Below are 23,587 nucleotides of genomic sequence, written 5' to 3'. Positions count from 1 at the left end.
GAAGACCTAAATAGATATTTCTCCAAAGAGGATATACAGATTGCCAACAAACACATGAAAGAATGCTCAACATCATTAATCATTAGAGAAATGCAAATCAAAACTACAATGGTACAATGAGGTATCACCTCACACCAGTCAGAATGGCCATCATCAAAAAATCTACAAACAATAAATGCTGGAGAGGGTGTGGAGAAAAGGGAACCCTCTTGCACTGTTGGTGGGAATGTAAATTGATACAGCCACTATGGAGAACACTATGGATGTTCCTTAAAAAACTAAAAATAGAACTACCATATGACCCAGCAATCCCACTACTGGGCATATACCCTGAGAAAACCATAATTCAAAAAGAGTCATGTACCAAAATGTTCATTGCAGGGCTTCCCTGGTGGCGCAGTGGTTGAGAGTCCACCTGCCGACGCAGGGGACACAGGTTCGTGCCCCGGTCCAGGAGGATCCCACATGCCGCGGAGCGGCTGGGCCCATGAACCATGGCCGCTGAGCCTGCGCGTCTGGAGCCTGTGCTCCACAACGGGAGAGGCCACAACAGTGAGAGGCCCGCGTACCACAAAAAAAAAAAAAAAAAAAGAAAATGTTCATTGCAGCTCTATTTACAATAGCCAGGACATGGAAGCAACCTAAGTGTCCATCAACAGATGAATGGATAAAGAAGATGTGGCACATATATGCAATGGAATATTACTCAGCCATGAAAAGGAACAAAACTGAGTTATTTGTAGTGAGGTGTATGGACCTAGAGACTGTCATTCAGAGTGAAGTCAGAAAGAGAAGAACAAATACCAAATGCTAACACATATATATGGAATCTAAAGAAAAAGAAAAAGAAAGTGGTCATGAAGAACCTAGGGGCAAGACTGGTATAAAGATGCAGACCTACTAGAGAATGGACTTGAGGATATGGGGAGGGGAAAGGGTAAGCTGGGACAAAGTGAGAGAGTGGCATGGACATATATACACTACCAAACGTAAAATAGATAGCTAGTGGGAAGCAGCCGCATAGCACAGGGAGATCAGTTCGGTGCTTCGTGACCACATAGAGGGGTGGGATAGGGAGGGTGGGAGGGAGGGAGGTGCAAGAGGGAAGACATATGGGGACATATGTATATGTATAACTGATTCACTTTGTTATAAAGCAGAAACTAACACACCATTGTAAAGCCATTATAGTCCAATAAAGATGTTAAAATAAATAAATAAATAAAAGAAAAAAATTAAATTATAAAAATTATAGTTAGATAAATCTTAAAAGATGGTAAGTATAAAACTCTTAGAAAAAAAATATAAGGATCAATCTTTGTGCCTTAGGCAATGATTTCTTAAATATGACATGAAAAGTAAAAATGACAAAAGAAAGAAAGTAGATAAATCGGACTGCATCAAAATTTAAAAGTTTAATGCTTCAAAGGACACTTCTAAGAAAGTGAAAATGCAACGCATACAATGGGACAAAATATTTGCAAATCATAAATCTGGTTAGGGACTTGTATCCAGAATATGTTTTTTAAAACTCTTGTAACTCGATAATAATAAAAACAAAAAACCAATTAAAAGATAAATGATTTGAATAGACATTTCACCAAAGTAGATATACAAATGGCCAATAAGCACATGAAAAGATCTTCAACATCATTAATCATTGAGGAAATGCAAATCAAAACCCCAATAAGGCACTTACCCACTAGGATGTCTATAATCAAAATACAAACAATAACATACTGGTGAGCATGTGGAGAAATTAGGAATGTTCAGAATAGGCATATCCATAGAAACAGAAAGTAGATTTGTGGCTGCCTATAGCTGGGAGGCAGGGGAAGGGTTGATGACTGCTAATGGTAATAGGGTTTCTTTTTGGAATGTTGAAAATATTCTAAAATTAGATTGTGGTGATGGCTGCACAACTCTATAAATATACTAAAAATCATTGAATTTTATCCTTTAAATGGATGAATTGTATGGTATATGAGTTATATCTCAATAAGATTTTATTTGAAAAAAGATAATAAATATTTAAAACACACCATTTTCTAATTATTTTACATTACCTATGCTCTTGAGGTTATTTACTAAGAGATGGTACCCAAGTGCCCCTAGAACATAGGATCAAATTGTACATGATGTTAAACCAGCAAGGACTGTTTATCTCAACTAAGATCTTGTTTATTTCTTTATATCACATAGCCAGATGGCAGTGAGTGATAATACTCTGTACTAATCCCTTGGGAAGACTCGTTAGCTTGAGCTTTAGACGCAAACAATAATGATCTGTACCATTAAGAGAAATATAACAATGCCAGAAAGGGCTTCATGACAAATAAAATGATTGGAATGTGGTTATATATACAGAAGATCTCCTCAGTCATCCTGCTGCACTCCATCAACAAAAATTTGTTGAGAATTATAGAAAATGCAAAAATGAATTAGATCCTGTTTCTGTACACAGTCAAGGCTCAGTCAAGAAAATAGAAAGCAATTTAAATATTTAAAGCTAAAGGCATTTAATACCAAGAAATAGGTATTTATAAACTTTGGAAAGGATTTAAGGGGTGAAAGTCAGAGGAGATACCACCAGCTTTCAGATTCACTAAAACTGAATCTGAAACTTCTTGCTTTCATAGGGAAGTCAGGAAGATGAAAGGGACCAAAATCAATAATCCTCGTTGCCCTGCCGCCCTGGGGTGACAGGCTGGACAGGAAATATGGAAGTTGCTGCAAATAGTCCCATCTTAAATTCACACGTCCATGGCCACTGCCGCGAAAGAGAATGGCTTGCTTCTATCTCTCCTGAATCTAAACTGTATTTGTAAGCCTTCTGGCAAGGAACTACTTGGAAAATGTAGTTCTCATTCATCCAGTCCCTGCAATGAATGAAAGGGAGAGAATCAAAGGGATTGGAAATGGTGCTAAGTACCAACAAATAAGATATGACTCATTACCCTAAGGGTAGTCAGATAATGTTCTGAGACTAAATGTAGTATGCGTTAGAGATTGTTGCTTTGTGGCTGCATATGCAAGTTGCAGAAATCTAATCTTTCCCTTGGGTAACTGGACACGCCTGGAACCACTGGACTCCTAGGCACTTTACCAAGTTAGCACGCCCTGATTTCTTAGGAGTTTATCTCCCACCCTCTGGCAGAGGTCTTAAGAAACGTAAAGGTACCTGTGAATTCTTCTCACTTGTTCCAATCATCATTACATCACTAATATACAGTGGACCAGTGTGAAGTCCTGTGGTGTGACAAGACTATCAAATTCCCTGTGGACTAGATTATGACAGAGAGCTGGAGATCTGATACAGCCTTGGGACAGGACTCTTGTGTAATGCTGGGTAAAAGTAAGCTGTTTCCGGTCTTTATTTATTAGCAAAGAATAAGAGTCAGAGAAAACTAGAGCTTGTAGGCTGACCATTTTTTGTTTTGTAAACAAAGTTTAATGGGATCCTAGCCGGTTCCCATTCATTTATGCATCATCTATGACTGCTTTCACCTTACGACACCAAACTGAAAAATTGGGACAGAGACCTTACTGATCAGCCCAAATAGCACCCTCAAATAAAGATAAATAGCAATAAAACAAAGTTTTAAGTTTACTTCTAAAAGTAAATACTAAAACGTATTTATAAGCGTTAAAACCAAATACTGTTTCCTGAGACTTGAAATAATAACTATTTAAGTGGACTTTTCCCCTCAGTCTTCACATTATAGTATAAAATAGCCAGAGCTGTGCTGCTTTCAATCTCTGATAAAAAAATAATAATAAAATTAAATTTAAAAACTGTTTACAAAAATCTGTGTATTCTTTACATGATTGGACAAAGTTATTTCCCATATTTGACTGACAATTTGTTATTCTAATGATGCACATTTAAAAATTTTGTTTGTTTGTTTGTTTGCCTGTTCTGAAACAACTCCAATGCAAATTTCAGCACAAGTCAGGACACCCTCATTTGCAATTCGCTGGGCGTCACTGCTGAAATGCCATATTGACCTGAATGAAGAGAGGCTGGTCTACAGTATAGACCCACAGTTCTCTGTTTGTCGAGTAAACACACTCACTTCAAAATCTAGATGTGGGTGGAGAAAAGGCAATGGCAAATGTTGACTCTCTGATCTTTTAATTTGTAGTGCCATTTGTAGACGTTTTTCTTATATTTTTGAATTCTCATTTCCCCATAATAATTTATAATTATATAATGTTTCATAGGGTTAGAGTCTTCAATATCCGTATCATCCCAGAAAGTGTTTTCTTCTCACATTTCATAGTTAAGGAAACTGAGGCTCAGAGTCAGTAAATCACCCAGCTTCACAGAGAAAAAGACTGAAGAGAACAAATATTCACCAAACACCCACTATATTATAGGAACCATCTTAAGCTGGAACACATCTTGATTTTTAGACTCCAAGTCCATTATTCTTACCAGACAATTTATTAATTTCAATCATTATAAGCATTGGGGATGGTTACATAGCGGTGGTGATAACTTTTAAACACAAAAAAATATACCAAGCACTGCACCCAAACTGAGAATAAGATGACTAGGAAGATGGGAGACACAACTATAAAACTTTATGGCAAAATAATATGTTTATATTGCTACAAGAAGAATAAAACTGAAGAAAAGGAAGTACTTTATAATAGTTTATTTGTGACGTTCTGAAATACCTAACCACAGGAAGTTGTAAAGTGTCTATGGATTATTATTATGATTATTACAGATCAAACATCTTTTGGAAATGATTCAAATACAGTCCTGCTTAAATTCAGAAGCTGTATGAAATGTTTCCCTCCTCCATTCTGTAAGCAGATAGCTTAGGAGGTCCCCAGAGAAAGAAAACCAGGAATGGCTTTCTTGACATAAGAGAAGCCATCTTTGCTCTAAGTCATTTTGTGATCTAAGCCTGGCTACAATGCTTTCCCTTGAATAGGTCTCAGTAATCAGTGATCTTAAGGGAAGTAAGGGCATTCAAACGCAAAGGAAAAGCAGTTAAGAAACAGTTCAGCAGTAAAAGAGTCCTAGTTCCTTCTCAAGGCATATGCATAACAATTTGATACAGTCTTAGACTTCTGCAGGAACTAAAGTCCCCACCCAGGTGGGGGATGGAATGAAGATGTTGACCTTCCAGACTTCAATCTACTAAGGCTTGGACTCTGTTGACCTTTGCCCCAATTCTATGCTGAATTCTCCTCTGCTCAGGCCCCTTCATGAATATGCATACAGCCTTAGCTTAAAGCTTCCTCAGTTTTCCTGTTTGGGGAGACACTGCTTTAAGAAAGATCGCAGGTGTTTTCCTTGATTGCTGCAAGTAATAAATCCTTCCTTCTCCCACTCTTTGGCTTGGTTGTATCTTCTGGCTCAACACCAGCAAAGAGACTGTTTTTGGGTAACAGTTCTATTATTCTATGATACTGTCTCTAGTAACAGGGTGTTTGTTTCGCCGATTTTAACATCCTATAAATCTGTTGGGAAAGAGTTTTAATCTCAGATGTGGATGCGCTTTTTGAATTATCCGTCAAGCTGTGTGCAAATATGCAGCAGGAATAAATATGCCTTTCTTTCGCTTCTTGCTGAGGCTGCATGACTCCAGATTCATCAGAGTCACTAATTTACTAATTGGTCTGATAAACCTTTATTATATACACCCTATGTGCTAGATTTGTGAAGACTATTAAACAACTTATTAAATCCTTTCCTACCTAATAGATTTTGAGTGGCCTAGTCAAAACCAATGCTAGTGGCACATAACCTTAATTAGAAAGGTTAGATAATATACAAAAGAAACTAAACAAGCATCCTTTTGCCATCTAGGACAGGGGTCAGCAGACTTCTTCTGTAAACCGCTGGACTAAATATTTTAGGCTCTGCGGGGCCTTTATGGTTTTTGTTGCAACTACTTAACTCTCCATCACAGTGCAAAAGCGGCCATGGATAATACATAAATGAATGAATGTGGCTGTGTTCCAATAAAATTTTATTTATGGACACTGAAACTTGAATTTCAGATAATTTTCATGTGCCACAAAATACTATTCTTTTTATTTGTTAAAAACCATTTGAAATGTAAAAACCCTTCTTAGCTTGCACACCATGCAAAACAGGCTATGGACCATAAATTGTCAATCCCTGATCAATGAAATTACTATCTATGAAAGAAAATACAGTTGTAGATGAACACGAAGGATGCGGGTAATATAATATTAAAATAAGTATGAAACTCAATGTTAAATATTTAAAATATTTTCATACCAAGAGTTGGAAAGATGATACAGTATTATGTGGGTTCCATATCTCGATGGAGTAGACCTACCTCTCCTTAGATGAGTAATTTCAGCAATCCGTAGGGGAAGAATCTGAATGACTGCATACAAAAAAATGAAAAATAAAGACGTGATCCCTTCAGATTACTCATAGTTCTTAGCCTTATGTTGTCTGGAAGTTGAATTTCTTCCCATACAACTCTCTATACTTGGATTCTATTTTTTGTTGTGGTTGTTGTTGTTTTTTAAATAACTGACCTGTGTATTAATCAGGGTTTTCTGGAGAAACAGAACCAATGGAAATATATATATACACACACATATATAATATGTGTATATATATGCGTTTTTAATAAGAAATTGGTACGTGCAATTATGGAGGCTGAGAAGTCCCATGCCCTGAAGTCAGCAAACTGGAGACCCAGGAGAGCCAGTGGTATAGTTCCAGTCTGAGTCTGAAAACCTAAGATCCAGAAGTGCCAGTGGTGGAAGTCCCAGTCCTAGAGCAGAAAAAGACCAATGTTCCAGCTCAAGCAGTAAGGCAGGGAAAGTATATTCTTTCTTCCTTCACCTTTTCATTCTATTCAGGCCCTTAATAGGACTGAATGATAGCTACCTACTTAGGGGAGGTGTGATATTGTGATTTATAATAAGAAATATAGTTTCCAGTGGTGATGACCTCCCCCACAAGAGCATGCCTCTTGCAAAGGACCTCCTTCATTCCTCTCCAGAAGAGGAGAACAGGAAGCACAAGAAGAAGCACCTGGTACAGAGCCCCAGTTCCTACTTCATGGGTGTGGAATGACCAGGATGCTGTAAAATCACCACCATCTTCAGCCATGCGCAAATGGTGGTTTTGTGTGTTGCCTGCTCCACTGTCCTCTGCCAGCCTACAGGGAAAAAAAGCAAAGGTTTACGGAAGAATGCTCCTGTAGACAGGAGCAGCCCTGAAAGCACCCTGAACTAAGGTGGGTGGGAAACCATTCCAATGAACACATTTTGGATTTAAAAATTGTGTGTGTGTGTGTGTGTGTGTGTGTGTGTGTGGAAGAGGGGGGCAGCTTTGTCCCCATTTCTGGCGCAGAGCTCCCAAAACCCTTGGAATTTCCTGAGTGATAAGAGAAAAGGAAGGATCTTTTGTTTAATATTTGATCTGTTGTCCTCAGTTCCTGAAGTTGCTTCAGAGCCATGAAGGTGAAATGGGTGTCCTGTTATTCAGAACCACAACTGAATTTATGTTAGTGATGTGACTTTTGGAAATCCACTAAACATGGTGGGGAAGGTAAGGCTGGTAGCCAGGGGAGTCAACCATGTGATTAGAGGTTTGGAACTTTCAGTCCCACCCCCTGGTCTCCTGGGAGAGGAGAGAGCCTGGAGATTTGACTTTAGTCACCAATGGCCAATGATTTAATTAATCATGTCTATGTAATGAAGCCTCCATAAAAACCCCCAAAGAAGAGGGTTCAGAGAGCTTCCTGGTTGGTGAACACCAGGCTGGAGATGCAGGGAGAGTGGTGTGCCTGGAGAGGGCAGAGAAGCTCAGCCCCATTTCCCTCATTTACCTTGCCTTCTGAATCTCTTCATCTGGCTGTTGGTTCACATCCTTTAATATCCTTTGTAACAAGTTGGTAATCTAGTAAGTAAAATGTCTCTCTGAGTTCTGTGAGCTGCTCTAACAAATTAATCAAACCTGAGGAAGAGGTTGTGGGAACCTCCAATCTATGGTCAATTGGTCAGCAGCATAGGTGATAATCTGGGTTTGTGATTGGCATCCAGAGGGGGAGAGGCAGCTTGCAAGACTGAACCCTTAACCACTGGGATCGGATGCTATCTCTGAGTAGACAGTGTCAGAATCGAGTTGAATTTAGGACATCAAGGACATCAAGGTGGTGTAGGAGCTCCTGAATGATAGCTACCTACTTAGGTAGGTAGCTATCATTCCACTACCACGTCGGAATTGGTACCCTTTCCGGAGGGGAATCTGCTCCAGAAACACACTCACAGAGACACCCAGAAATAATGCTTAACTATAGATCTTGGCACCCCACGGCACAGGCAAGTTGACACAAACTTAACCATTACACCTGTATTTCCAAAATTATGGAAATATACTTGTAGATAGTATGATAGAAGGTAGATAAATGCTGTATGGTGAGAAAATCTATCAGCTCTCTTACTAAAATCAGACACTAGTCATCCAAGCTTTGGAATGGAGGAAAGACCTTCAAGTGAAGGCTGTGACTGGAGTTTGGAGTGGGCACTGGAATCCACAGGCCTGAATAGAGTCTCCAGAAATTCCCTGCACTGAACATCCCTTGTTCCCTGCCTCAAGTGTTTTTGCACATTTTTTACTCCACTGCTGTAGCAAACAGCTTCATGCAGTTAGCACCTGCAGTTAGCACCTTGCCTCAGTTGCTCTTTTTTTTAAAACGTTTATTTATTTATTTGGCTGCGTTGGGTCTTCGTTGCGGCATGCGGGATCTTCGTTGCGGCATGTGGGATCTTAGTTGTGGTGTGCAGGCTCTTCGCGGGCTTCTCTCTAGTTGTGGCATGCAGGTTTTCTCTTCTCTAGTTGTGGCACTCAGGGTCCAGGGCAAGTGGGCTCTGTAATTTGCGACATGTGGGCTCTCTAGTTGAGGCGCACGAGCTCAGTAGTTGTGGCGTGTGGGCTTAGTTGCCCCGCGGCACGTGGGATCTTAATTCCCCCCCTCCCCCCGACCAGGGATCGAACCCGTGTCCCCTGCATTGGAAGGCTGTTTCTTTACCACTGGACCACCAGGGAAGTCCCCTCAGTTATTTTAACCCCCATTTTTACCTTGGGGCTTCCCTGATAGCATAGGGTGAAATGTCTACAAAGACCTATCTGGCATTCAAGGAAATGCAGACTGGAAGTGTGAGAGTTTTATGCTTCGGGGGACAGCCCTTGGCTGGTGTGGGACAGGAGCCAGTAGGTCCTAGGCTCCTCTTCCTTCCCTTTATGGACAATTCTGAGGCTCTTTGAAAGGTCCTGGCAAGATAGCATCTTTTATTGGCTTTCTCTTCTTTTTTACTCAGGCTCTGCTTTGAAGGGTGAGTAGGATACCCACAGGGTCTGCTTGGGTTATCATAACAAAATACCATCGACTAGGTAGTTTAAACAACAGAAGTTAATTTTGTCATAGTTCTAGAAGCTGGAAGTCCCAGATCAAAGTCTGGGAGGGTTGGTTCCTACTGAGAACTCTCTTCCTGGCTTGTAGATAGTCGTCTTCTTGCTATGTCCTCACGTGGCCTTTCCTCGGTGTGTGTGCAGAGAGGGAGCGTAAGCTCTCTGGTACCTCTTTTGTATGGGCACTAATCCCATTGGCCCAGGCCTGACTCTGTTGACCTCATTTAAACCTAGTTACCTCCCAAAGACCCCATCTCCAAAAACCATCACATTAGGGGTTGGAGATTCAATATACGAATTTGGGAAGGACACAAACATTCAGTCCATAACACAGGATAAGACATTCACCTTTCCCTTGGGGAATCACTGTCTTATTTTTACTGGCACAGTAATCCTGGCTTCAGAGGCCACCACTCATTCCTTTTTTTAAAAATTAGTTAGTTAATTAATTAATTAATTTTTGGCTGTGTTGGGTCTTCACTTCTGCGCACAGGCTTTCTCTAGTTGCGTGGAGCCAGGGCTACTCTTCATTGTGGTGCGCAGGCTTCTCACTGCGGTGGCTTCTCTTGTTGCGGAACACAGGCTCTAGGAGCATGGGCTTCAGTAGTTGTGGCACGCGGGCTCAGTAGTTGTGGCTCACGGGCTCTAGAGCACAGGCTCAGTAGTTGTGGTGCACAGGCTTAGTTGCTCCACAGCATGTGAGATCTTCCCGGACCAGGGGTTGAACCTGTGTTCCAGGCACTGGCAGGCAGATTCTTAACCACTGCTCCACCAAGGAAATCCACCACTCGTTCTTTTTTTTTTTTTTGCGGTACACGGGCCCCTCACTGTTGTGGCCTCTCCCGTTGCGGAGCACAGGCTCCGGATGCGCAGGCTCAGCAGCCATGACTCACGGGCCCAGCCGCTCCGCGGCATGTGGGATCTTCCCGGACCGGGGAACGAACCCGTGTCCCCTGCATCGGCAGGCGGACTCTCAACCACTGCGCCACCAGGGAAGCCCCACCACTCGTTCTTTAATGCTCTGATCCAAGCCTTAGTTGGTAGCCATAATTAGTGAAATGAATTAATTTCTTGTAGGAGCTGAGTGATATTATTGTGGTTAATTATAGAGAACATGGGCTATAAAATAAGGTTTCCTCTTACTTCTCTGAGGGCTCCAGTGGGAGCCTAGCTTAGACTTGCCGCTCTGATGACTGATATCAGATTACCCTAGATTAGGTGTTCTCAGCCCTGTCTGCACAATAGAATCATGGGGGAGAAGGGTGAAAAATACCAATGCCTTAGCTCATCTCCAGCTTCTAATTTGGTTGCTCTGGTTCAAGGATTGAAGCTTCAGTATTTTTAAATTGTAATGTGCAGCCTCAGAGGTGCAGGCTACAGTCCAACCATCCTACACTGGCCTATACAAAATTGTCCACTACCTGCTGTGAATTTTAAGGTTTAATGTGGGGCTATATTTAACAAGAGGCCAAGCAACAGTTAATTTAAAAAGCTCTTTGAGGGACTTCCCTGGTGGTCCAGTGGGTAAGACTCCGAGCTCCCAATGCAGGGGGCCTGGGTTCGATCCCTGGTCGGAGAACTAGATCCCACATACATGCCGTAACTGAATCCGCATGCCGCAGCTAAACATGCCACAGCGAAGATCCTGACTGCTGCAGCTAAGACCTGGCACAGCCAAAGTAAATAAATAAATATTTTTTAAAAACTCTTTGAATCTCTAGAGAAAATAAACACTATCATATTTAAAAACAAAACAATGTACACCAATGTGCATAGCAGCATTTTTCACAACAGTCAAAGGGTGGAAACAACCCAAAGGTCCATCAACAGATGAATGGATAAACAAACTGTGGTTTATACACACAATGGAATATTATTGAGCCTTAAAAAAGAATGAAATTCTGTTACATGCTACAACATGAATGAACCTTGAAAACATTACGCTAAGTGAAATAAGCCAGATACAAAAGGACAAATATTGTATAATTCCACTTATATGAGATTCCTAGAATAGGCAAATTCATAGAGACAAAATAGATTAGAAGTTGCTAGGAATTGGTGGTCATGGGGAATGGCTAGTTGGTATTTAATGAGTACAGTTTCTGTTAGGGATGATGGAAAAGTTCTGGAAATGGATTGTGGTGATGGTTGCACAACATAGTAAATATACTTAATGCCACTGAATTGGTCACTTAAAAATGATTTAAATGGTAAATTTTATATTTTGTATATTTATCACAATACAAGAAGACAAAATGAAACCTCCTCTTTGTGTGGTGCTTCTGAATGAAAATTGAAGCTGCTCCATAGTTATGAGGGCTACCATACCACTAATAGTAAAAAGATGAATCGGCAACAGTGAAAGAGAAATCACATTTAACAAGGGTTCTTAGAATGTTATCAACAGCCTGAAGTCACTAGAAAGTGATATCTTTGCATGACATTTTTCAATTTTTTAAATATCAGTATGTATGTTCAAGCCGTTTAAAAAATGTTTTCTCTGTTTAGAATTTATTTTTCTGAAAAATTTGAAATCAAAATTAATGTTTGAAAATAAAAGTAATGACAATCTCATCAACTTAATCTGGTATCGTAACTATACATTTTTAGATACAACAGTAGGAAGTATCTTTAAGTATCAGCCTTAAAGGCTATCAACCAATGATTAGCATAATGTTGGAGCAGGTGCTATGAAGGATGAAGATTATCATGCTTTTGGAATTTCTGACTCATGCTATATAGCCTGCCATAAAGAGCAGTATATAAAAGGATTTGTTCAGACCAAGGAAAATCGCATATATAGTTCTTTTAGTGACATTAAGAAGTGCTTGGGGCTTCCCTGGTGGCGCAGTGGTTGAGAGTCCGCCTGCCGATGCAGGGGACACGGGTTCGTGCCCCGGTTTGGGAAGATCCCACATGCCGCTGAGCGGCTGGGCCCGTGAACCATGGCCGCTGAGTCTGCGCGTCCGGAACCTGTGCTCCGCAACGGGAGAGGCCACAACAGTGAGAGGCCCGCGTACCACACACACAAAAAAAAACTGCTTGTAGTAAGATAATTCTAGAGCAAATGTCCTTCCTGTACATTAACTGTCACCAACTCCCTTTTTCTTCCATGACAATTTATGCAAATTTTACTCCTTTCAAATTCGGATAACGCCTCTTTTTCTTTGCTTGTTATTAACTTGATTAATCTCTTTCTCACACCTCCATCTCTCTCTCTCTCTTACTTCTCTGCCTCTCTCCCACATGAAATCTTTTCTCATGGTAACATATTCCCAGAAATTATAATGAATGTAATGAGAAAAAAAATAACTCATGATTTCAACATTGTCTTTTGCAAACAACTCTTCGGTTACAGATCAGCAGTATGCGGCTATGAAACGCAGGTAAACAGGGCACTGGAAAGAACTTCTTCAAGCTGTTTACCAAACTCCTCCTGCAGTTGAGAGTTTAGAGTTGAATGAGTGAATTAGGAGAAGAAACAGAAATAGTCTAAAACATTCAGGTTTATAAGACTTTTATAGAATGTCTTGGAGTCCTGCCTTCCTGTGATGAAATTCCCTTCTGCATCTCTCTCCCACATCAAGGTAACTTGTCTCAGAGCTAAGAGGCTTTTGTGAGTGACATTCTGTCTTTATTCCCAAAGGAATTTCCTGACTCCAAAATGCTTGGTTGGTCTAAATCAGGGGTCTCCCCTTCCTCAATTTACTACCCTTCCCTACCTAGTGGCTCCACTGTTTGTGCGTATAAAGGGGAGGGTTTGCACCCTGTGTTTCCTCCTCTCTTCTAACTTGACTAAGGACTTTTAGAAGCTTCCCTTTCCTTCCCTGCTTCCTTTGGACCTTGGAGAATCTTCACCCCAGTAGCTGGGGCTACATTTGGCGGCGGGTGGGGGGGTATTTTCCTCTTGGTCAGAGTTGAACATCAGAATGAGTTTTCAATTGGTAGCAATGTCATCCAAGGAGCTGTATCCTATTGGTATAAGTATAGATACATGGTTGAGCCACGTTGTAGCCACATGACCCAATCATTCATTTGTTGGTTCAACGTGTATTTATATGTTTATTTACCGAGTGGCTGCTATATGCCAGGCACTGTTTTACAGGCTAGGTATAAACTAGATAAGAATCGTTGCTCTTGTGGAACTCATATTCTGGTAGAATCAGGTAAAAAATAAACAAGTAAAACATATAGGGTGTTAGATGGTGATAAAAGCCAAGAGAAAATAATAACAAAGCAGAGCAGAGAGAGAGAGAGATTGCACAGTGTTACATAAAGTAGTGAGAGAAGATGTCTCTGAGGAGGTAGCATCTGAATAAAGATCTGAATGAAGAGAAAAAGCAAGTCGTGCCTATATCTGAGGGAAGAACATTCCAGGCAGAGAGTTCAACAAATGCAAAGTATCTGTGTGAGGTAGTTGTGAAGATGTGTTCCAGGATGAGTGGAAGGACCAGTGAGGCTGGAGTGGAATAAGAAAATGGGAGGGCATCAGGGGATGGGGACAGAGAAGTTGGCCAAGTCCTGTGAGTCCTTGGAGAACATGGTGAGGGCTTTGGTTCTTCTCTGAGTAACATGGAAAACTATCGGGAGGCAGGGGGTTTGGGCGGATAGTTGACATGAGCTGACTTTTATTTGAAAAGGCTGATCATGGGTACAATGTTGAGAAAAGTCTGGAGGGGGCAAGAGCAGAAATATCGAAACCAGTTAGGAGGCTAGTGCAATAATCCAAGTGAAAGATGATGGAGTTTAGACCAAGACAAGAGCAGTGGTGATGAAAGGAAATCTAGTGGAAATATTGTGAAGATAATGTCGATAAACCAATGCTTATGGATCCAATAAGGGGTGAGCAAAAAAGGGACGAGTTGTGATGATTCAGTCTGATTGAAGTGTTCTATGACAAGGGTCTGCAACCCCTGGGCCAAGGACCAGTACCAGTCTGTGGCCTGTTAGGAGGTGAGCAGCGGGGGAGCGAGGGAAGCTTCATCTGCCGCTCCCCACCGCTCGCATTACCGCCTGAACCTCCCCTCTGCCACATCCATGGAAAAACTGTCCTCCACAAAACCAGTCCCTGGTGCCAAAAAGGTTGAGGACCGTTGTTCTAGAAGATACTGACATCTCAGTTTGCTCCTCTCCAATTGAAATAGATACTATCAATAATGCCCATATTTACAGATGAGGAAATGAAGTTTAGAGAGGTTAGGTAATTTGCTTAAAGTCGCACAGTTTGTAAGGGAAAGAACCAAGGTTTAAACTCAGATCCATCTGATCAGTATCTATAATTCTAATCATCACTATTTAGTAACACACTTTTTAGATAAACATAAGAACAATATTTTAGTTTAACAGCTATCTACCCTAAAATTTTTTGTTAAGTAGGAGGTGTCATTGTAAAGGTATATGCAAGAGAAAGAAACCTATACACACTGAGTTATAAAATCTCTTCCTTCTATGTTTCGTATCATCATTCGTCAAACAAATATATAATAAAGTTTGACCAGCTGATAGGCATAGCTTCCAAGAGCAGAAACACCCCTTGCAGAAAATGGACCTGGCTGGGAGCTGACTGTTAAGTAGGAGAGTGTCTTCCTTTTGGCTTAATTTGTCCAGCCTGATCAATGGTCTTTTTTTTTTTTAATATTTATTTATTTATTTGGTTGTACTGGGTCTTAGTTGCAGCAGGCAGGCTCCTTAGTTGTGGCTTGCCGACTCCTTAGTTGTGGCATGTGAACTCTTCAGTTGCAGCATGCATGTGGGATCTAGTTCCCTGACCAGGGATCGAACCCGAGCCCCCTGCATTGGGAGCACGGAGTCTTATCCACTATGCCGCGAGCCAAGTCCCTGATCGATGGTCTTTAAGGAGCTGTCCCCAGTCTGGGGAGCTTCCACTGTATTCTGAGGGTTTAAATCATGAGTCACCAGGCTTGATCCACCCCACACCCTGTTCTTTGATATATTTTTGACCTCTTTTCAAGACAGTCTCCATGTACAGCTCAGCCTAAGCTGATCCAGTTTGCCCTGTGTTTTGGTACGTCCCGGCCTCAGACCTTACTCTGATTCTCAGCTATTGTTTTCGTCTCTTTTCTATAGTTCAGGGAATCAGCAAACAGTTTCTCAGGTAACACTGCTCTTGATTTATTTATATGCCTTGTGTAGTCCCCTGTTGGGTTCTTTTTTTCGGGGGGGGGGGGGGCGCATGCTGTGTGGCTCGTGGGATCTTAGTTCCCCGACCAGCGATTGAACCCAGGCCCTCGGCAGTGAGAGCTCAGAGTCCTAACCACTGGACTGCCAGGGAATTCCCTTTGTTTTTGATTTTAAGTAGCCCCACACCCAGATCTGTCCTGACCCTCTACATCTGTTTGCAAGTCAGTGGTTTAAAACTCAACATGCATTTTCTATTAACACTGTACGAGATTATTTGTCCCTCAGGCACATCTATAAAATTAGGTGGCAGCGTTTTTGAGCAAAAAGTCATGAGCTTTAGAGGCAGGCAGACCTGATTAGTATGAGGATAAAAATGAGCAAATATTATAAAATATAATGTATTGTATGGCTCAGAATAGGGCTCAATAGATTCGAGTTTTCTTCTTTTATTTGTGACTCACTGCCAAACAAAATATATACTCACAGCTTTCCCCCTACACTCCTGTCCCTGAAATAAACACGTAATCCTCCCGAGGAGTTCTAGTGTTTTAAACTGTTGATAACAGTGGAAAAGCATGAAGTATGTGGAAGTTTTAAAAAACTTTTATGCAACATCCCCTTAGGCCCTAAAGTGGAAAGCCAGTGTAACATACTAGCAACAGTGGTGAAAGAGGAGGAAGCAAGATGGAAGAGACAGGAAAAAAAGGCAGGAAACATTTACTGAGCATGAACTCAGTGTGAGGGGCTGTGCTAGGCTCTTCCAGGCGTTACGTTACTTAATCATCTTGCATTTTAAAAAGAATGAAATAATGCCCTTTGCAGCAATATGGATGGACCTAGAGATTATCATACTAAGTGAAGTAAGCCAGAGAAAGACAAGCGTCGTAAGATATCACTTATATGTAGAATCTAAAAAAAATACAAATGAACGTATATACAAAACAGAAACAGATTCACAGACATAGAAAACAAACTTATGGTTACCAAAGTGTAAAGGAGGGGAGAGGGATAAATTAGGAGTTTGGGATTCACATATACACAGTACTGTATGTAAAATAGAAAAATAACAAGGACCTATTGTATAGCCCAGGGAACTCTACTCAGTATTTTGTAGTAACCTATAAGGGAAAAGAATCTGAAAAAGAATATATATATACAGATATATATGTATAACTGAACACTCTGCTGTACACCTTAAACTAACACAACATTGTAAATCAATTACACTTCAATTAAAAAAAGATGTCTGTTCTATACAGAGAAAAACATCAGGGCTCCTGAGTTGACGAATCTTGCCTAAATTCATGCAACTAACATGTGGTGGAGCTGGAACTTAAAGCTAACTCTGTCTGAATTCTAAGTCCATAATATTTCAATATGTTTAATACACATCAAAATGTATATAAATAGTATGTTAACATTATTATTAAAATCAGCATTTATACACCTATGATAAGATAAGCACTGTCATTGCTCTCCCAAAGGGTAATTTTATATTTCAATCACAATATTTTTAAATGTCTAGGCCTAATTAATATGAGAAATTTGGGTCAAATGGTAATGGTAATTTAGTTTTGTTTTTGATAGACTTACTTTATAAGGAATTTGCAGTAAAAATACCTTCCTAGGGCTTCCCTGGTGGCGCAGTGGTTGAGAGTCCGCCTGCCGATGCAGGGGACACGGGTTCATGCCCCGGTCCAGGAAGATCCCACATGCCGCGGAGCGGCTGGGCCCGTGAGCCATGGCCGCTGAGCCTGCGCGTCCGGAGCCTGTGCTCCACAACGGGAGAGGCCACAACAGTGAGAGGCCCGCGTACCGCAAAAAAAAAAAAAAAAAAAAGAAAATACCTTCCTAAATGTAGCTGTGGCATAACTTCCTCAGTTCTTTAATAGTTTCCAGATGTTTAGATAACTTTGTTTAGAAACTTTGTAAATTATCAAAGTTCTTCACTGATTAAATAAGACTTATAATAAAGCAAGCCTTCTCTGCCCTGTTAGACCTCATGATGTTGAAAAGCTTTTTGAAATCATAACTTCAAAGTTGTTTACGTGGTTACAGTCTCATAATAAATACAGGATTATAGACATTTCTGTAAGATTATAAAGGAAATGAAATAGAAATAATGACAAAATGACTTCCCATGTTCATATCTCTTTCTTTAAATGTTTACCAATTGGCCAGCAAACTTGATATGTTGAAAAGTCTTATTGACATCAAAGGATACTTTCTGTGGTACAAAGGGTCAAGTACAGTGCCTGTCAACCCCACAGACTACGCTGTAACAGAGTTAAACAGTTTACTCGAGATAATGTCAAAGCAAATGACAGTTTGTACAGTGGGGATTAAAAAGTCTAGATTTGTAGGTTGGAGACATGAATACTAAAGAGTTAGTAAAAGGTGAAGAGTCATTTGGGAAAAAGGGTGGAGAAATATTAATGAGATGCTCAACTACTATGGTTACACCCCAAATCTCAAGGAGTCTGAAAGTTACAGAAATGGATCTGATTTTAAAAACAAAAACAAAAAAAGGCTTGTGACTGACAGTGAGAGAGAAATTTTTTAAAATTTGATTTATTTGTTTTAAAGATAGACAATATTTTGGGGCTTCCCTGGTGGCGCAGTGGTCAAGAATCCGCCTGCCAGTGCAGGGAACACGGGTTCTAGCCCTGGTCTGGGAAGATCCCACATGCTGCAGAGCAACTAAGCCCGTGTGCCACAACTACTGAGCCCATGTGCCACAACTACTGAAGCCTGCACACCTAGAGCCTGTGCTCCGCAACAAGAGAAGCCACTGCAATGAGAAGCCCGTGCACCGCAACAAAGAGTAGCCCCCGCTCGATGCGACTAGAGAAAGCCTGTGCACAGCAAGGAAGACCCAACACAGCCAAAAATAAATAAATAAAGATAGCTAATATATTTTTTTCTGTTACAGTGTTTTGTTTTTTTTAACATCTTTGTGGAGTATAATTGCTTTACAATGGTGTGTTAGTTTCTGCTGTATAACAAAGTTAATCAGCTATACATATACACATATTCCCGTATCTCCTCCCTCTCGCGTCTCCCTCCCACACTCCCTATCCCATCCCTCTAGGTGGACACAAAGCACCGAGCTGATCTCCCTGTGCTATGCGGCTGCTTCCCACTAGCTATCTATTTTACATTTGGTAGTGTATATATGTCCATGCCACTCTCTCACTTCATCTCAGCTTACTCTTCTCCTTCCCTGTGTCCTTAAGTCCATTCTCTACGTCTGCGTCTTTATTCCTGTCCTGCCCCTAGGTTCTTCAGAAACTTTTTTTTTTTTTAATTCCATATATATGTGTTAGCATAAGGTATTTTTTTTCTCTTTCTGTCTTATTCACTCTGTATGACAGTCTCTAGGTCCATCCACCTCACTACAAATAACTCAATTTCGTTTCTTTTTTATGGCTGAGTAATATACCATTGTATATATGTGCCACATCTTCTTCATCCATTCATCTGTTGATGGACACTTAGGTTGCTTCCATGTCCTGGCTATTGTAAATAGAGCTGCAATGAACATTGTGGTACATGACTCTTTTTGAATTATGGTTTTCTCAGGGTATATGCCCAGTAGTGGGATTGCTGGGTCGTATGGTAGTTCTATTTTTAGTGTTTTAAGGAAATTCCATACTGTTCTCCATAGTGGCTGTATCAATTTACATTCCTACCAACAGTGCAAGAGGGTTCCCTTTTCTCCACACCCTCTCCAGCATTTATCGTTTGTAGATTTTTTGATGATGGACATTCTGACTGGTGTGAGGTGATACCTCACTGTAGTTTTGACTTGCATTTCTCTAATGATTAGTGATGTTGAGCATCCTTTCATGTGTTTGTTGGCAATCTGTATAAGACAGATAATATTTTAAAGCTACAGAAAATAACAACAAAAAGGAAGACTTGAAATTTAAATGTGATAACACAGCAGATATGTCATATGTAGCCATTGTCATTTCGTATGTGAGGTGAACTTGTACTATTATCACGCTTCTGGATGGAGCTCTGTCACACAGCTTGCTTTCTCTCTACTGATCATCACCATCCTTTTCATCTGTATTGGTGTGAGTACGAAAACCACAGTTTTTTTACAGAAGGATTTACAAGATAGCTCTAAACTCCTTATAGTAAACTGGCTTTTAGAGTGTAGATTAAAGAACTTTAAAGGAGGCACATACTGTAAATATTATTGTAGTGGAAAAGTCCACCTGCTTAGAATTAACCCCATTCTATCCCAAACAATTGGTGAAATACTTATTTAGAAGCGGTTTTCAGTTGCTTTTATTACATTGTCTTCTGGGTCTTCTTTCACATCCTTTCCCCTGGGAATTCTCTTTACTAAAATTGTTCTGTGATCCAGCAAAGGGACCATGCTGCCAAACTGGAAAAAAATAAACCGTTTACTTTCCTTAGCCTATTATTTTTTGTCTCGATTTTTCTTCTAATCCTTTTTTGTTTTTTAGTTTTGGTTTTTTGATGGATAACAGGGAGATTATAGTAAGGCAAGGCTTCCCTTGCCTAGATAAGTTCTCCCACAAGCTATGTGTCCTATATTCTGTGATTTTAAAAAAACTACTTCTCGCTTTGGAACCTATATGTGATGAGGGATGTATTTCTTCAGATGAGCACATGTACACAAACATAATTATGGTATTGTCCTAGTTTCCTAACAAGATGAATCATATCTAATTCACATTGTTACGTTGTTCAAAAAAATGAATACATACCTTGGGAATCAAGGTCATATAGGTAGAAATACATTTCTACCATGTATTTATCATAAAGTCAGTAATTGATATTCCTGAATACAAAGCAAAACTGCTGTTGAGAATTAAATGTTAAGTATATTTATTTAAATAAGAGGCCTAAAATTATCTATAATTTTGAGGGACAAAAGCATATTTAATTTTGACAATCATGCTACTTTATTTGTATTTATTTATTTATTATTATTATTTTTGGCTGCATTGGGTCTTTGTTGCTGCGCGCAGGCTTTCTCTAGTTGCGGCGAGCCAGGGCTACTCCTCACTGTGGTAGCTTCTCTTGTGGAGCACGGGCTGTAAGCATGTGGGCTTCAGTAGTTGTGGCGCACGGGCTTAGTTGCTCCACGGCATGTGGGATCTTCCTGGACCAGGGATCAAACCTGTGTCCCCTGCATTGGCAGGCGGATTCTTAACCACTGCGCCACCAGGGAAGTCCCCATGTTTCTTTAACAAATTTTTTCAGAAATAAAAATAAAAGCTGGTAATTACTTAGCAGTAACAGGTTGCTGTTAAGGAGACAAATCAATCCTATTAAACCAAATGTTAAGGGTAGTATCTATGCTATTTTAGAACTGGTTTTAATATATTAAAAAAAATTTTTGGAGTTGTATAGTCGATTTATAATGTTGTGTTAGTTTCGGGTGTACAACAAAGTGAATCAGTTATAAATACACATATATCCACTTTTTTTTTTTTTAGATTCTTTTCCCATATAGGCCATTACAGAGTATTGAGTAGAGTTCCCTATGCTATATAGCAGGTTCTTATTAGTTATCTATGTTGTATATATGGTAGTGTGTATATGTCAGTCCAATCTCCCAATTTATCCCTCCCCCCCATCCCCTGGTTTTAATATTTTTAAGACAATTTGAAATCCATTCACAGAGTGAGGAGTTGTTTAATTCTTTCTGCTGTGGAGGCCTACGATAAAAGCAGAGAGACACCACCACTTAGAGACCATATAGATACACATATTTTTCTCAGAATTTAAAAAAATTAAACTTTTAGGGACTTCCCTGGCTGTCCAGTGGTTAAGACTCCACTTTTCCAGTGCAGTGGACACGGGTTGAATCCCTGGTCGGGGAACTAAGATCCTGAATGCCGCACGGTGCAGCCAAAAAAAAAAAAAACAAATTAAACTTTTAAAATTGAAGTGTAACATTCACACAGAAAAGTGCACCAATCATAAGTTTATCGTTCAATGAATTTTTGCAAGGTTAACACACCTGTGTAACCCCTATCTGGATCAGGAAATAAGTCTTTGCCAGTGTACCCCAGAACCCCTTCTCTGTCGTTACTCCACCAGCAAAATTAAATCATCCTTAATTTCTATCACCATAGACTTATTGCTTGTTTTTGAACGTTACGTAAATAGAATTGCACTGTATATATTCTTTTGTGTCTGGCTTTTTTCATTCAGCATTATACTTTTGAGGTACATCCATGTTTGCTTGTATTTGCTATAATTCATTTGTTTTAATTGTTGTATAATAACTGATTATATGAATATACCATAATTGTATTGTTTGTGGATATTCTGTTATTTGGGCTGTTACAAGACAACGCTGCTATGCACAGCTGCATACATATCTTGGTATATTTATGTCCATATTTCTTTAGAATATATTTCTTGGAGTAAAATTTTGAAGGCATAATATGTGCATATGTCCAGTTTTACTATATATTGCCAAATAGTTTTCCAAAATGGTTTTACCAATTTGTACTCTCACCATCCTTAACTTTCGGTATTATCATTTTTTAAATTTTAGCCACTCTGATGGGTATATAGTGGCATAACACTGTGATTTATTTATTTTTATTTTCAAAAATTTTTTATTTTATTTATTTACTTTATTTTTGGCTGTGTTGGGACTTCGTTGCTGTGCGCAGCCTTTCTCTAGTTGCGGCGAGCGGGGGCTACTCCTCGTTGCGGTGCGCGGGCTTCTCATTGCAGTGGCTTCTCTTGTTGCAGAGCACGGGCAGGCTCTGGGTGAGCAGGCTTCAGTAGTTGTGGCACGTGGGCTCAGTAGCTGTGGCTTGCGGGCTCTAGAGCTCAGGCTCAGTAGTTGTGGTGCACGGGCTTAGTTGCTCCGCAGCATATGGGACCTTCCCGGGCCAGGGCTCAAACCCGTGTCCCCTGCATTGGCAGGCGGATTCTTAACCACTGCGCCAACAGGGAAGCCCAACACTGTGATTTAAATTTGCGTTCCCCATGTGACTAATAATGTTGAGCACCTTTTCATATATTTGTTGACTGTTTGAGCACCCTGCTTTTATGAAGTTCCCATGCCTTTTGTCCACTTTCACTGAGTTTTCTGGCTTATTTTATTGATTTGTAGGTGTTCTTTTTATATTCTAGATAAGGATACTTTGTGAGATATATGAATTCCAACACTCCCACTTTGCAGCTTGCCTTTCACTCTCATCATGTTGTCTTCTGATGAGCAAACGTTCTTAATTTCTTTTTTTTTGGCCGCGCAGCACGCAGGTGGGATCTCAGTTCCTGAACCAGGGATCAAACCTGTGCCCACTGCAGGGGGAGCGTGGAGTCTTAACCACTGGACCACCAGGGAAGTCCCCCCAAATTCTTAATATTAGTGAAGTGTAGTTGATCAATCTGCTTCTTTATGGTTAGTGTTGTGTGTGTGCATGTGCGTGTGTGTGCTAATTGTGAGACATTGTTGCCTATTCCAATATGATGAAGACATTATTTTATATTATCTTGTAGATAGAAGCTTTATTGTTTTTACCATTTACACATGTCTGCCATCCTGCTACAACTGGTTTTTATGTATGGAGGGTAGTTTGGGTCAAGATTCATTTCTTTTCCTATGTGGTTATTTGAAGGACTCGATATCATTTATTTAATTTAATTAATTAATTTATTTAATAAATTTATTTATTTATTTTTGGCTGCATTGGGTCTTTGTTGCTGTGCACGGGCTTTCTCTAGTTGTGGCGAGCGGGGGCTACTCTTCGATGCGGTGCCTGGGCTTCTCATTGCAGTGGCTTCTCTTTGTTGTGGAGCATGGGCTCTAGGCACACAAGCTTCAGTAGTTGTGGCACGTGGGCTCAGTAGTTGTGGCTCGTGGGCTCTAGAGCGCAGGCTCAACAGTTGTGGCACGCGGGCTTAGTTGCTCCGCAGCATGTGGGATCTTCCTGGACCAGGGCTCGAACCCGTGTCCCCTGCATTGGTAGGTGGATTCTTAACCACTGCGCCACCAGGGAAGTCCTCGATATCATT

The 23,587-nt window shown here is 40.4% G+C and overlaps 1 pseudogene; it reads left to right on the top strand.

Moving 5' to 3' along the window:
- The first annotated feature begins 6,970 nt into the window (after positions 1–6,970).
- On the top strand, positions 6,971–7,227 carry LOC114895902 (annotated as a pseudogene).
- Positions 7,228–23,587: the final 16,360 nt, after the last annotated feature.

Source organism: Monodon monoceros, unplaced genomic scaffold (genome assembly GCF_005190385.1).
Source record: "Monodon monoceros isolate NGI ecotype Baffin Bay Population unplaced genomic scaffold, NGI_Narwhal_1 Super_Scaffold_15, whole genome shotgun sequence".
Lineage (NCBI taxonomy): Eukaryota > Metazoa > Chordata > Mammalia > Artiodactyla > Monodontidae > Monodon > Monodon monoceros.
This window is presented reverse-complemented; position numbering and strand designations above follow the sequence as displayed.